The sequence below is a fragment of the Ailuropoda melanoleuca genome, chromosome 2 (genome assembly GCF_002007445.2).
Source record: "Ailuropoda melanoleuca isolate Jingjing chromosome 2, ASM200744v2, whole genome shotgun sequence".
NCBI lineage: Eukaryota > Metazoa > Chordata > Mammalia > Carnivora > Ursidae > Ailuropoda > Ailuropoda melanoleuca.
In genome coordinates, this window is record NC_048219.1 from 71,285,670 (window position 1) to 71,300,270 (window position 14,601).

Sequence of the window (14,601 nt, forward strand, 5' to 3'; positions counted from 1 at the left end):
ACCCTCCCTGTACCAGAAAGGTAGAAGGCATACTTATCACCAGAGAGAGGAAATTTAGGGCCTGGAAGATTGTATACACAAAGCTTGTTACTTTCTCACTAATTTACTACCCCAAACCCACACTTCTTTATCTTGTTAATTCTTCACAAATTTATCGTTTCTTTGTCCAAAAGGTATAAAAGCTGCCTGCTTTGGTCATTTTTTCCAGTCTCATATTTTTATGGGCTCCTGTACATAGGAAATTAAATTTTTTTTTCTCCTGTTAATGTCTTATGTCAATTTAATTAATAGACCAGCCAAGGAACATAGGAGGGAAGAAGGAAAAAAGTTTTCCTCCCCTACAGTATATTATTAGACTTATGGCAAGCATTAAGACTATATTGCACAACTGCATTTTCAGGAAATAGCCAATTGTAATTTATTAGTGGGGAAGCAGGTTGGGAGAGGTCTACTTTTCTGTCATTACAGAAAAAGTATTTGGAAGGCCACATTGTTATTGTTTTGTTTTGTTTAGAAATAATTGGAAGATTATATACTTTACAAAGACATATTTCTTAGATTTTGGGTGTGCCTTATTTATGTAATAAGCGTATTTCTTAAAATTTGCATATGAAACAATTGAGCATTTTGTCACTTAAAACTTATTTCGGGTATTCCAGAAGATATTTACATAAACTTTTACATAAAAAGTTTATGTAAAACTTTTATATTTACATAAAAAGATACTATTTACATAAACCTTACTTTATAAATTGGTAATATTTATACACTTATCTTACATTGAATTTCCATCCCATTTTTTATAGCTCATTTCTCAATGTGCCTTCAGCTCTTGAAGTCAGACACAAAGTATGCGGACTTTTTCCGTAACCTAGTTATAAACTTGTGAATAATAATTTGGGCATCTTGTAGCACTCCCTATTATATCTCTGAGCCATTTCAATCAGCCCTACCTGCTGACGACCCCCAGGTCAGATCTCCAAATTCCATCGCCCCATAATATGCAAACCTCTATTACCAGCTGACTTCTATATATCTTCTTCAAGATATCTTGAAGCAACCTCACATGTAACAAAACCGATATTAAACTCATTTTATCATCCACATACCTCTTGCTCTTCTCTCACATGTTCTCTTTCTCTCTGTTCCCATCAACACTGATGGTCTACTGTATGGTAATTTCTTCCCATCTGAGTGATAGCAACAACTTTCTATCCCACTGCTCTGGTCCATCCATTATCGCCATCAAAATTGTGCTCTTGTCCCCTGCATCCATTAGCCACATTAGACACATTCTCAATCCTAACCAAGCTTCTGTGTCTTTAAGCAAAGATTTTGAGTGACCAATCCCTCCTGCCTTCCAGGAAATATCACCATTTAAGATTCAACTCATTTTTCAAAAAAAAAAAAAAAAGATTCAACTCATTTTTCATTTTTCATATCAGTACAGCATTTCCTAAAAGGGGGCTAAATTAATCACCTACGCCATGGTGTTCTTAGAGAATTTAACATATATCATCTGTATAATACTGAGTGTCTGTTAGGTAGTAAGGGCTCAAAAATGGTAGTTGTTTTATGAATTTTAATAAAATGATCTTTGCAGATATTTGTCTCTTAATCTCCTGAGGGCATAAACTTTATTCGGCTATTTATTTTATTACAACTCCAAGCCCACCACTTGGCATTTAGTGGGAGACATTGTGCATCTACATTCAATGAGTATTACCCTGACCAGGGCTGTAAGTTAGAGTTAAAAGTGCTAGTCACAATTATTACCAGTAAGACATACTTTCTCATAGTAATTAGAAAGTGTTGGTTGATGTGTTTTAATAATATTATTACTATTAAATAGGAGACATATAATTCTGAAAGCTTTAAGTCGTGACTGAACGTATGGATTTTTTTAATCTATATGGAGGGATATTAATAAAACATTTTAGAGTGCAAGAGTTCACACACAAAGTAAAAGAATAATTTCCCATCTCTGAATTAAATACAATGAATTATCTTTTAACAATTAGTCATTTTCCTCCCAGATATGTCTGCAAAAATTATATTACTTTTGAGATCTCAACAATTCTGCTTTCAACAAAATATGCTTATAGCTTCTACAGAAGTATTAGAACAAAACATATTTAAATGGTTTTTACAGCATTGCCCTTGGTTACGTCTTTTATCTAGGATATCTGATTTTATTCTGTAGGCCTGTGGCTGAGCCGTAAATTATTTTTGTTCTCCTGCGAGAGGATCTCACCATTCTGTCAACAATTCAGTTCTGCGTGCAGACTAAGAGGGAAATAGGATATAATGAAATACCCTTAGGGAAAAATTATAGGTTACTATAGGTCCGTAGTTCAATATTCTACAGATACAGCACTGTGAAAGCCATTATCCCAGTCCTTCAGGTGTGAATAGCATTCCATGGGTGAGGGAATACGTGTGAAAATGAGAAATGTTATTAATTGTGTAACCATTAAATCTTAAACTGGTTCCAACACACAGTAGTATTTGGCTAGATGTTGACGTGTGTTGAGGAGAACTACTTATTATGAAATACAGAGAATCAGAATGTAATGGCTCCTGGAAATAGTTTTAATTCCATGATTTCAGTTCATTCACTCTGCAATGTATTTAGGTCAACAGGAGTTACTTATATGTGACTGAAGAGTGGGGGAAAAGTGTTAGGATATCCTCTCTGTGTTCTATGAGGATGCCGTATTTTTCATTGAGGACACATTAATTCACTGTTTACAAAATTATAACCAGTCACCATAATCATCATCTTCATCATCATTAGAGCACATATATTCCATGTTGCTGTTCTGGGCATTATACAAATTAGGTTAAAAGTCAACTTACATGTTGTTTGTGCATGTATATTTTAAATCATCTGTTGGTTGATAGATATCCGGTGGCTATTTATTTATCTATATATCCACCTCTCTATATTTTTATTTTTTGTTGAAGCTATCTATGCCCAGGTATTTCAAGATAGCAAGAATTGTATAAATCTAAAGAGATTCACACATAAAATTTTTAACTGAGTGCTCTGAAGAACATAGGCTGAAATTATTACTGTATTAGTGATGAGGTTTGCAAACTCACTTTTATGATAGTCTGTGTTCAGTTTACATTATGGACTACAAAGAAGATTAGAGCAGCACTGAACAATAGGGAAGCTACTAGTCACATGCGGCTATTGAGCACTTGATATTGGCTAGTATGATTTATAACAGGCTATCAGTGTAAAATGTACACTGGATTTTATAGATTTAGTATGAAAAATAGAATATAATACTTGCCATGAATCTTTTTTATATTAATTACATTTTGAAAAGATAATATTTTTGCTAAATGGTTAAAATAGATAATTATTAGAAGTAATTTTATTTGTTTCTTTTTACTTATTTTGACCACTAGAAAATTTAGGAGTCTTCCTATAGTTCACATTACATTTATATTGAACAGCACTGGGATAGAATGTTTGAAATTCATGTAGCTAGGGTCAGGTAAGTTTCAAAGAAAAATGGAGGAGATTTGGTAAAAGATATATTAAATTAATTTTGTTATCTTCTAAATAACATCCACTGTGTGAAAACTACCTTAAGATTAGGCTTAAGGGAGCTGTTCTGATACTGTTATTTGTGATAAAATAAAAGTGACGGGCACATTTCCCCTGTGTACTGGGGAAATGTGCCCATCACTTCTGGAGTTCAAATAAAACCACATTTCCAGGCTGTGGAATTCTCCCCTGTGCTGAAATGCTGCTTATGTTTACTTGAGTCCAAAACTTATTTGGAAAACTGAGCTTCTAGATAAATAAGCACTCTTTATGGCCAAATGATCTTGATAAATTGAGTCTAGAATTCATTAATATTCTACCTTTAAAGGATGCCAGGAAATAAAATATCGATGAGGAACAGATGAATAGCAAGCTCTGTTATCTTTATTTTTCACACATTCCTTATTTCCAGCCTGTTTTCCCTTATCTGTTTATATATGTGGTTGTAATGAGAATTTATGACATATGAAGTTTTCTGTTTCTAATTTTCAAGCCATATATATACACCATATATTTTCATATCCAGATTTAAGACATATAGTACATATTGCATTCTTTGTTATTTGTGGCAGAATGGTATTAGTCATATTAATTTATTGTGATGATTCTAGATGGCATTTTTTATATGTCATCTTTGTCATATTTTGGTTTCTCACTTAAAAAATCAAAAATAAATAATAAAATTCTACATAATACAGAATTCTAAAAATACTTTTTAAAGCATTTATCATATTTTATCTGCCTGAATACAATACCATATCTAATCTAACAAAATGTGTTTAAATACCTATTAAAGATTGTAAACTGGGAAAATATTCATTACTATTAATTATTAAGGGTATGATTGTTATTAGCAGAATGACTACCTACAAGTTATGAATTACGAGTTTAAAAAAATATTTGGCCTAAATAGAACTTACCAAATTAACCAGTTTTAACTACTGGAGCATATCATACTGTTTTGTCCCAGCCAAGCAGATGCAAAAAGAAATATCACAAGACATTTCAAGGGAAAGATATTATAGTGATCTGCCCCATCTAGGGCAGATCCTATGTGAAAATTATAAAGTAAAGGTGTCTTATTTAAACTTTTTTGACCCCTTATAGCGAATCTCCAGCCAAGGGAGGGGTTCCCAGCTCTGGCTGCACATTACAGCCTACTGAGAAAGACATGAACACATAAGTCTACTTGCCCAACTGAGATGGATTCAATCAATATCTGGTCTGGAAGAAGGGCACACCTTTATGTTGTTTAAAAGTTCCCCAGGTTGTTCTAGTGTGGACCAGTTAGAGAACCTCTAATCAAAGACAACCAGAAACCCCATAATCCCTGTTTTCCACCAGTCTGTTACTGAAGCCTGAACCCCCTACATTTCAAATGAAGCTAATACTCTGCACCTTGCCCTGCTGATTTCTCACTGCTAAATGTCACTACTAATTTGTTTTATATTTTCAAATCCTCATTAGGTTACTGGCCTGCTAATTACACATCCCAATTCATAATAAAACAGTAATAATTGAAAATAATTTAATGTGTGCTACTTTTCTAATTAATGAATTGGCTTTTTAACCTAGTATTTAGCATATCCTAAGGCATTAATGGATAAATAAAATACGAATTTTAGCTGTTCTCACACACCTATATAGAAATACTTCAACTCTGGCTGGACATTCAACTTTCCTTAAGTAGTTCTACATAAGGACGATTTTAATGGGAGCTCACTGTCCTGCTCCCATTATTAACACAAAACCACAGAGAAAGGAAGGAGATTGCAGGATGAATAGGAAGTGAGAACATTTAAGGAAAATATCATGAGAGGTAAGTACATTGAGGATTCAGGTAATGTAATATGGGAATCTGTGCTTGTCCTTATGAGTATTTTCAAACTATGTTAGCTGCTTAATTTAAAACCATTTTGATTGCCTACTTCATGAATAGCATGGTGGTAGATAAAATTAGATAAAACGCAATCTTTTCCCTTAAAGAGTATAGCGTATTTGTAAGAAAACATGAAAATTTTAAATAAGTACATAAATTTATAAGATAGCAGTGCTAGAAAAGTCAAAATGTACCATAAAATCAAAATTCAAATAAATATTATTCAATTCATTAACTGGATAGAATTATTTAATCATGAAAGGGATTGTCTTTGAATTTGGACAAAAGCATAGAAAGTGTCACTCATTTAAAAAAACAAAAATTCATACAAATAAATGAAATTAATCCTTTTTTTAGGATTTTATCATAGTTATTCTATCATTAAAATGGAACTGTATGATGCTACTTGAACAATCATTAGAAAGACTACATTTTAAAATTTAACTAAGGTGTTTTAAAATTTAGCTAATGCATGTCAGGAAGAGTAGATATTTTAAAGGGAATCAATGATGGTTGATGTAATGACAAAGGTTTTTGCTCACTGCTAAGAATGATTGAAAAAGAAAGTATGGATATAATTATTTAATAGGGTGTTTCCTCCAGTGTTAAGGAAGGAGGACTTTAATGGTAATCATTGCAATTAAATGAGAATAGAACCAAGTTTAGAGATACCCACGACTAAAATTTTTTTAGGAAGTGAAATGATGATGTGATTAAGAAAGTGGGCAAAAAGTTATAGGGGTTTCAAATGCTGAGTCAATCATTTATTATTATTATTGTTATTTTTAGAAAGGGAGGGAGGAGGGCAGAGTGTGAGGAAGAGAGAGAATCTTAAGCAGACTCCCTGCTGGTTTGGAGCCTGATAAAGTGTTGGATCTCAGGACCCTACGATCATGACCTGAGCCAAAATCAAGAGTTGGTGGCTCAACCAACTGAGCCACCAGGCATCCCCAATCATTTATTATTATTTGACCTTGAGCAAGGTTCTGTTCTGTGCCTCATGTTGTTTGGCCATGAAGTGGGTATTGCGTTTATCTTTACCTCGCTGGTTTGTATTTAGGAGAGAAGAGTTTAAATGACTTAGTGTAATTAAATTCCTTAAAAAGCACGTGGGACACATAATACGTAGATATTAACTATTATTACTAAATAAATATGCAAATCTACATACATTCCTAGTTTATCTACAGTTATATCTATACACATGCAGTCATGGTGTCAATTGCCAATCCCTTACTCCCAAGAATTTACAAGGTTTTACTGTTCAGAATGTCCCAGGCCTTTTTCCCCTGGCCTGTAATAAGACATTGCAGTATTCTGTAAACTCAGTTTGAATCACTGTGCTTTGTCCCATTTTATTGATCTGATATTTTCTACTGATTTGTATCATAATGTCCATATCTCTCTGGATGACCTACCTGTCAATCTTTGAAAGTCTTGTCCCTATAACTTATTCGATGTCTAATCCATGAAGTAAAGTGTTGATTGCTGGTATTTACCTATCTACTCTATATTAATCCTTCAAAATACCCAGTTGGATAAATATGCTTTCGTTTTGTAGATGAGGAAACTTGGCTTTAAATGTTAAGTAATTAACTCCAAATCACCCAGTTCATTAAATGTCTGAGTCAGAATTCAAACTCAGACAAAAATGTTTATGTTCTCATCAACCAAAGTTTATGTCCTATTGCCCTGGCCTCACCAGGTTTCCTCTTGGTACTCTAATTTCTTTTTTTAAAGATTTTATTTATTTATTTATTTATTTATTTATTTATTGTAAGAGTGAGTGGGGGGAGGGGCAGAGGGCGAGAGAGAATTTCAAGCAGACTCCCCACTGAGCATGGATCTTGACCCCTGGGACTCGATCTCATGACCCTGAGTTCATGACCTGAGCCAAAATCCAAGAGTCAGATGCTTAACCAAATGAGCCACCCAGGCACCCCTTGGTGCTCTAATTTCTAACCACATTTCTTAGTCGACTCTCTTTCTCAATCAGATCACTGGCCCATAACTTTCACATTTAATTTCAAGTATGAATTGATGTAAAAGTTTTAGCTAGACTAACATACAGATTGGCTTACAACAATATTTTATTTCATTTAGAAATGCTATTGTCTTATTATTTATCTATAACATGATATGGATCATGGAGTATAGTTTCTGTCTAGCAATTTAGGGAATAAGAATTGTTCATAGAGAAATTATAAGGGCTTCTGAGAAAATCACTTTAAGAGATGTTTAGAGCAAGAAAAGACTACCTGTTCTACTGAGATATATGAGTGTGTGAGGACTTATTTTCAAATTATTATTATCATTTTCCACTGCTTTAAAAGAAACATTATAATGATTCAGGCCAAAAACTCTTGAGACCAGCCTGCCTGGCTAGGTTCATCCTGGAGAGTCACTGATTATGATTGCCAAGCATGAATATCCAGCTACCAATCTCAGGTGAGGATTCCCACCTCATGGAGACAACAAGGATCCTAACACAGCCAGCCCACCACACGTAGGAGCTTGCAGACTCACCCACTGCATCTAATATTTGTTTGAAGCGCTGAGAAGGACTCAACACACAAAACACTGGTTGAAACATTTTACTCACAGAAAGGAGAAGAGACACAGCACAGATTGAGATCAGTGTTTATTAGTGTGCAGTGATCTGCCATGGCTACTAGGTCTCTCCCAATGCATGCGCCCCTCTCATGCTGCAGGGGAAGACTCTGTTCCCTTCCATCTAGGGACAGATATGCTGGTGGCACTGCCCAGGTGACATATGACACTCAAGTAATACAAGGAAGATCACTGGGTGTCCAGAACAGAGAACGTTTTCTCCTAATAAGGAATAAGAATCTGGGCCAACAATAGCTCAGGACCTGGCTTTCATATTGGGGAATGTTCCAGGCCCAGCGCATGGATTGGGCAAACCCACAGAAAGGCAACAGGTCATGCAATGGCTGCTTCCCCAGCAGTGGCTATGGACAAATCACTTAAACTCCATATCGCAAATTGGGGGTCATGATAATATCATCCTCATAAAGTGTTGGAAGGATTAGATAAGTTAATATATGAAAAATGCCTAGAACAAGGCCTGGCACATACTGAGCATTCTATTAAGTAGTAGCAATAGTTGTCCAGCTGTGACAGTTTTAAAATATGACTATTATTCGATGCCCCTCACTGAGTGGGGTGCCTAAGCTCCATTCCCCTCGTATCTAGGTGGGCTTGTGACTGCTTCAGTCAATAGAATATTTCTGAAATGACACTATGTGATGTCCTAAATGAGATGGAAAGTGGAATATTTCTGAAATGACACTATGTGATGTCCTAATGAGATGGAAAGTGACCATGCAGCCTCTGTTTTCTTTATGGGAACACTCACTCCTGGAGATCCATGAGAAAAGTCTCTCTAGATTGAGAATGCCATACTGAAGAAGTCCCGCCGAAAGACCAGGAAAACATGCCCCGACACTACAGAGCAAGAGAGTGGTGTTCAGTGCACCCCCTGGTGTTCAAGTCTTCCCAAGGAAGCCCCAGGCATGAACCAAAGATGATCCACCCTCCCCTGCCCTATCTAAATTCCTGACTCACAGAACTTGCAAGCATAATAAAATTATTGTTTTCTACCACTCGATTTTAGATAGTTCGTTACACAGCAAAAGACAACCAGAATATTAACCTATTTATTTTTGTAGCATATATTAGAATTATCAACACAGGTTTTGCCTTGCAGTTGGGAATATTATTTTGCCTTTATTACCTTTATTACCACTGTTCTCCCGATGGTTCCCTTCTAACTCAAGCCAGTTGAATCCAACGCAATTCGAACCAATAACCTGAGGTCTTGTTTTTTGCACTCTGATTACTGAACGTTTTAATTTAAAAAGTTATAAAATGATTACAATTTGATAGTTGCCAAGCTTTCCACAACTCCTTCAGTGCTACTTATATTCCTTCCTACATGAGGTAAGACAACCATTTCTTCTTATGTCTTTTTCTCCCTCTTGCTATTCTCCTAGACCAAATTCATCTGCCAACTTCCTATTACTCTATACCTTCTGACCTTAGATGACCTTGGCTCCTATTTCACGGGAAAATCATGGTAGGGACCCTGTCTTTCTCTCTGCCATCTCCTGAAAAGTGATTGTCATCTATAGCTAACCAGTCTTCCTTCTATCTTCCATCCTTCACTTTTCTTTCCTCCTTCTCTCTTAATCCTAATTTAGTGAAAAAGTGGTGGTCTCCTTCCCATCTAAGGCTAATTCCAATGCCTGAAATTTGCATCATACCTTTTATTGTTGCCTTGGGGCACTTGCTCCAGTAATGATCTATTCTCTCACGAATATTTTCAAATTTTATCTTCTAAATCTTTTTTCTATGCTGATGTGGTCATGTTTAAGTGTCTTCCATTCAGGCAAAAGAAATTCTATGCTGATGTTGATGAGTGAATCTTTTCTAGTGCATACATGCTATACATAATAGAAAATATAATAGGGGTAATTTGATAATTGGTCTAATATGATTGTTCAAAAGTTTTAATGTGATACTAGATTTTACATTTTACTTTATTGTTAGTCATCTTTATTAGAAAAAGCAGCTTATTTTTTACTATTTTCTATATATTCATCTCAGAAATTATTTAATGCAATCGAGCTTACTTTTCAAATAACAGGGGTAAATCTGAAGGAAGCATTCGTGTGATCTGGAAAAAGATTATTTTTAGTCAACTTTCAACTTCAGAGGGATAGTTAAGGACTATTCTACTGGCTTATCAAATTTTCTGTTAATTTCCAAAGTTGTGCACTTTAGCAAGACTTTCAAATTACAAAAATTGTGTATGGAATATGTTCTCAAGCAATTTCCATAAGACTCCAGGTCCAAAATAAGATCAAGATATCAGAGTAGAAAAAAATAATGCTGTGGTGTTTTCTGTTGCCTGCTGATGTGATTTATTTTAAATTAAATTGGGTTAAATATGTAACTCAAGTGTTATAGTTAAGAAAATAACATAATTTTAACACTCATATCACTACTGCATTGTTAGCTTAAGGGTGCTTTTTCAGAATGAAAAAGGAAGGTAATTGATCATGGTTTGTTAGGGAATAACAATATACTATCAACAATATTAACAATATATTTGCCTTTTTAGGTAAATTTGATATGTAGGCAAGTGAGAAATAACTTTCTTAATAATGAATTCAAGATATATTTATTTTAATTTATTCACAAGATATTTATTCAGTAAATGTTTGTTAGATTTTCCTAGCCACTTTAAGTTCTAGGCACTAGGAATACAATGAAAAAAAACACAGAAATTTTATTCTCCATTACTTCAACCTCTTTGGACAATATATGAATGCGGAAAGTAAATTGGATATCTCAGAACAGCATCATTTTTAAATTTAGGAACAAATTTCATTACACAGACTTCTGGGTTTAGCTCAGACATATAGAGAGCTAGCGTGTCATTGTCACCCCTACAACAAGAGAAAAAAGTTGAACAGACTGCAAATTAGATTTTTCTTGAACTCTAGAGAGAACTGGAGTGGCAAGGAAAAGAACTCACCGAATATCTGGAGAAAAAGAAGCATAAGCAGGGAGAAACAGGACACAGCCATTTGTTTACCTGGGTTAGATGCCATCAAATGCCATATAAGTCAGTGAAAATATTAAGTTTTAATTAATTGCTAAAGGCTGAGTAGGGTTAGTGTGAGACTATAAAGCCCCTGAGGACCACAGACAGAGCATAGTGGTGTCCCTTCTGCAGAGTGTCTTCTCTAGGAACCCCACAAGGTGCTGGGAGTGTCAGGAGTGTCAGGGAGAAATCTGAATAATGCAAAAAAACAAAAAAAGATAAAAACTTCCCTCATGGTTCTTCCTGGGGTTGCAGAATGATAACCACTGCCGAAACTCCACCCGGACCTGTCACCCTCACGAAATAAAAGTTTTTTTTCTGCATGGGATTTCCTGGGTAGGAAGACAGACAAATTTGTAGATCAGGTGCAGAGATGGAAATTCATTGCAGTTCAAGGTGAAAATTGGTGGCTGCCACCTGTTCCCATCCCAGATGCATCCCCCCCATCTCATCTAAGGAACAAAATCCTTAATCTGTAGGAGTGAGGGCCTCAAAACTGTAAACTAACAGTACTAGTGGAAAAGCACTGCAGTTAAGGAGGGAACCAAGGAATTAAAAAAAAAAAAAAGTTTCTTCTTGGAGAAGGAGCGCTAGGGAATGCGCTAGCCCTAGCTTTGCACCTGGAGAAGAGACAGTATACTTACAAAGGGCACATGGCTGAGATCAAGGCTCACAGTGTCTCCTTAAGACTGAGGCTTATCAGAGCATCGAACACCCCACCCCAACTGCCTACCAACAAGCTAACATGCGTCTAGTAAAACTAATAGTGGAAGACATCTGGGAGAACTGTAAGACACGGGCTTTCTCTAGGGGGAACTGCAAAGGAAAACTCAAAGCTAAGCGGAGAGACAAACAAACGATATTACCAGAGGAATCTGTAGCATGTGTTGCACTGAGCACAGCCCAAGCAACAGCAATCCAGCCCTACTTCACAGCCAAGTGAGGCTCACCCCAGGAACGCTAGGTTTGTTCAATATTGAAAAAAATGTATTTTATCATATTAACAGACTGACTACATAAGAATAGAAAACATTTTGTCAACAGATGAAGGATAAAAGTATTTGGCAAAATCAGATATTTGTCCCTGATGAAAACATTCCACAAACTAGAAGCAGGATACTTCCTTAATCCAATAAAGAACATTGACAAATCCTACAGCTGACTTCATATTTGATGAGACACTACTTTCTGCCTAAGATCAGGAATAAGGCAAGGATGTCTCCTTTCCCTACTCATATTCAATGTTATGTTGATGTGCTAGCGAGAAAGATTTGCAATAAGGCAAAAGGGAAAAGGAAAATAATAGATTAGAAAAAAAGGAGAAATAAAACAAAAGATATGATTGTCTATACAGATAATCACAAGGAATCTAAAAAAAAGGCTCCTAGAGCTTTAAATATGTGCAATTCATTTTATGTCAGTATTTTTTGTCAATAACGCTTTTAAAAGCTTTAAAAAATTGCAAGCTAACGAAGCATATTATTTGCTCTATGGAGTTGACAATGACTCCCTAAATATTAAAATATACCTCTTAAATATTAGACTGTGTGGTTCATATCCCCAAGGAGCAGGAAGTCCTGTCCTTGTGGCCAATGTCATCAGATACTTCCCCACCCAGGCTCTCAACTTTGCCTTCAAGAATAAATACAAGCTCTTCCTGGCTTGTGTGGACAAGAGAATCCAGTTTTGACACTACTTTATAGGCATCTGGCATTAGGTGGCGCCACTGGGGCTGCATCCTTGTGTTTTGTGTATCCTCTTGGTTCTGCCCATACCCATCTAGAAGCTGATGTGGACAGATCTGCAGCTGAAAGGAAAGTCAGAGGTCTTGGTGACTGCCTGGCTAAGATGTACAAATCTGATAAGATGAAGGGCCTGTACCCGGCTTTAGTGTGTCTGTGCAAGGTATTATCACCAACCGCACTGCCTACTTTGGTATCTATGACACTGCAAAGGGAATGCTTCCAGATCCCAAGAACACTCACACCTTCATCAGTTGGATGATTGCACAATCCATCACAGCAGTTGCTGGGTTGACTTCCTATTCATTTGACACTGTCCGCGTGGGTATGATGACGCGGAACGCAAAGGAACTGACATCATGTACACAGGCATGCTTGACTGCTGGAGGAAGACTGCTTGCGATGAAAGAGCCGAAGCTTTTTTCAAGAGCACATGGTGCAATGTTCTCAAAGGCATGGGGCGTGCTTTTGTATTTGTCTTGTGATGAAATCAACTAGTTCAGGTGAGTTATTTCCTAGTTTTCCCCCCCTGTGAACAGGCATGTATTTTAGAACATACCTAGAGCATTTTTCAGAGACTAGTTTCTATTTATCAGTGGCGACTATTTACTGGTTCAGGATGGGAAGCAATAATACTCATCTGATCAGTTTTCTCTTAAAGTCATTTCCGTGATGATGGGGCTCAATTAAATTTTTTATTTCAGTCGCTCCTGTTAAATAAATTTGAAGAAATAAAAAATACCTGAAATAAAAATGCCTCTTAGAAACAACTTTTATTTTTTTCATAAAGAATATTGATCCTTTTTTTTTTTTCAAACAAATGATAGATTCCAAAATTCTTTGTACTTAATTCATTAAAATTGTATGACTGGTTTCTAGGAATATACTTATCTTCTTATTTTCTATTGAGAGGGCCTGGTCTCGCCCCATGAAAGCAAACATTTAAAATGGAGAGTTCTTAACTGTATTTCAATTATTTTTCACATAATTTTATTTCAATATAGTCTTTTTTTTAAGAATGGCTCAATTTTTCTTTTTAATTTCTCAGAATATCACTGATTTCAGTAATTTCATATTCATTTATAAACAGATTTTTCTTTGGATTTATTTTATGATTACATTACTTGCGTACCACCTGTTATAATTGTTTCACTATGATTTGTCCCTTTTCTATTAAGTACTGGGAATAACTTTGTTTTTAGTGCTCTAACCTTTAGCAAAACCTTCCATCGTAATTCACTAGGGATAAATAAAGAAATCAGCTTTACATTGGAATACCCAAATTAATTAAATGGACATCAGTAGGATTGCTTTAGAGCATGTGTCCCACATTAGACATTGTCCATTTTTCTAATCAATGTTAGTTTGTAAAGGTCTACATTTCTTAAGAGAAATTGTTAGTAAGTAATGTTTACATCTTCTTAAAGCTATTTCAGTGCTATAACTTCAAATGTTTTCACTCAATAGATGGCCTAGGGCTCTCTGAACTTTCTAGTGGAACAGAAACATTCAATTTTTTTTTAAAGTTACTGAACATATGGGCAAATATCAGGACATTACAAGTAAAAGTGAACTGAAGAATGTATCCCTTCCTAATTGTATTATTGAAATGTGCAAGAATTCAAGTGTTTTCCACGGGCTGTCTAAACTTAATTCTGTAGAGCAATTGACCATCTATTGTTTGTGGAATGAACCGCTTCCTTTAGGGTCATTGAAATTATTAGAAAACTGTTTCCTGGAGAGGTGGGGCTCACTTTCTCTCTTTGAATATAACCTACTTGGAGGA

The 14,601-nt window shown here is 35.5% G+C and overlaps 1 pseudogene; it reads left to right on the forward strand.

The window, feature by feature from the left end:
- The first annotated feature begins 12,611 nt into the window (after positions 1-12,611).
- Positions 12,612-13,300, forward strand: LOC100469417 (annotated as a pseudogene).
- The last annotated feature ends 1,301 nt before the right edge of the window (positions 13,301-14,601 follow it).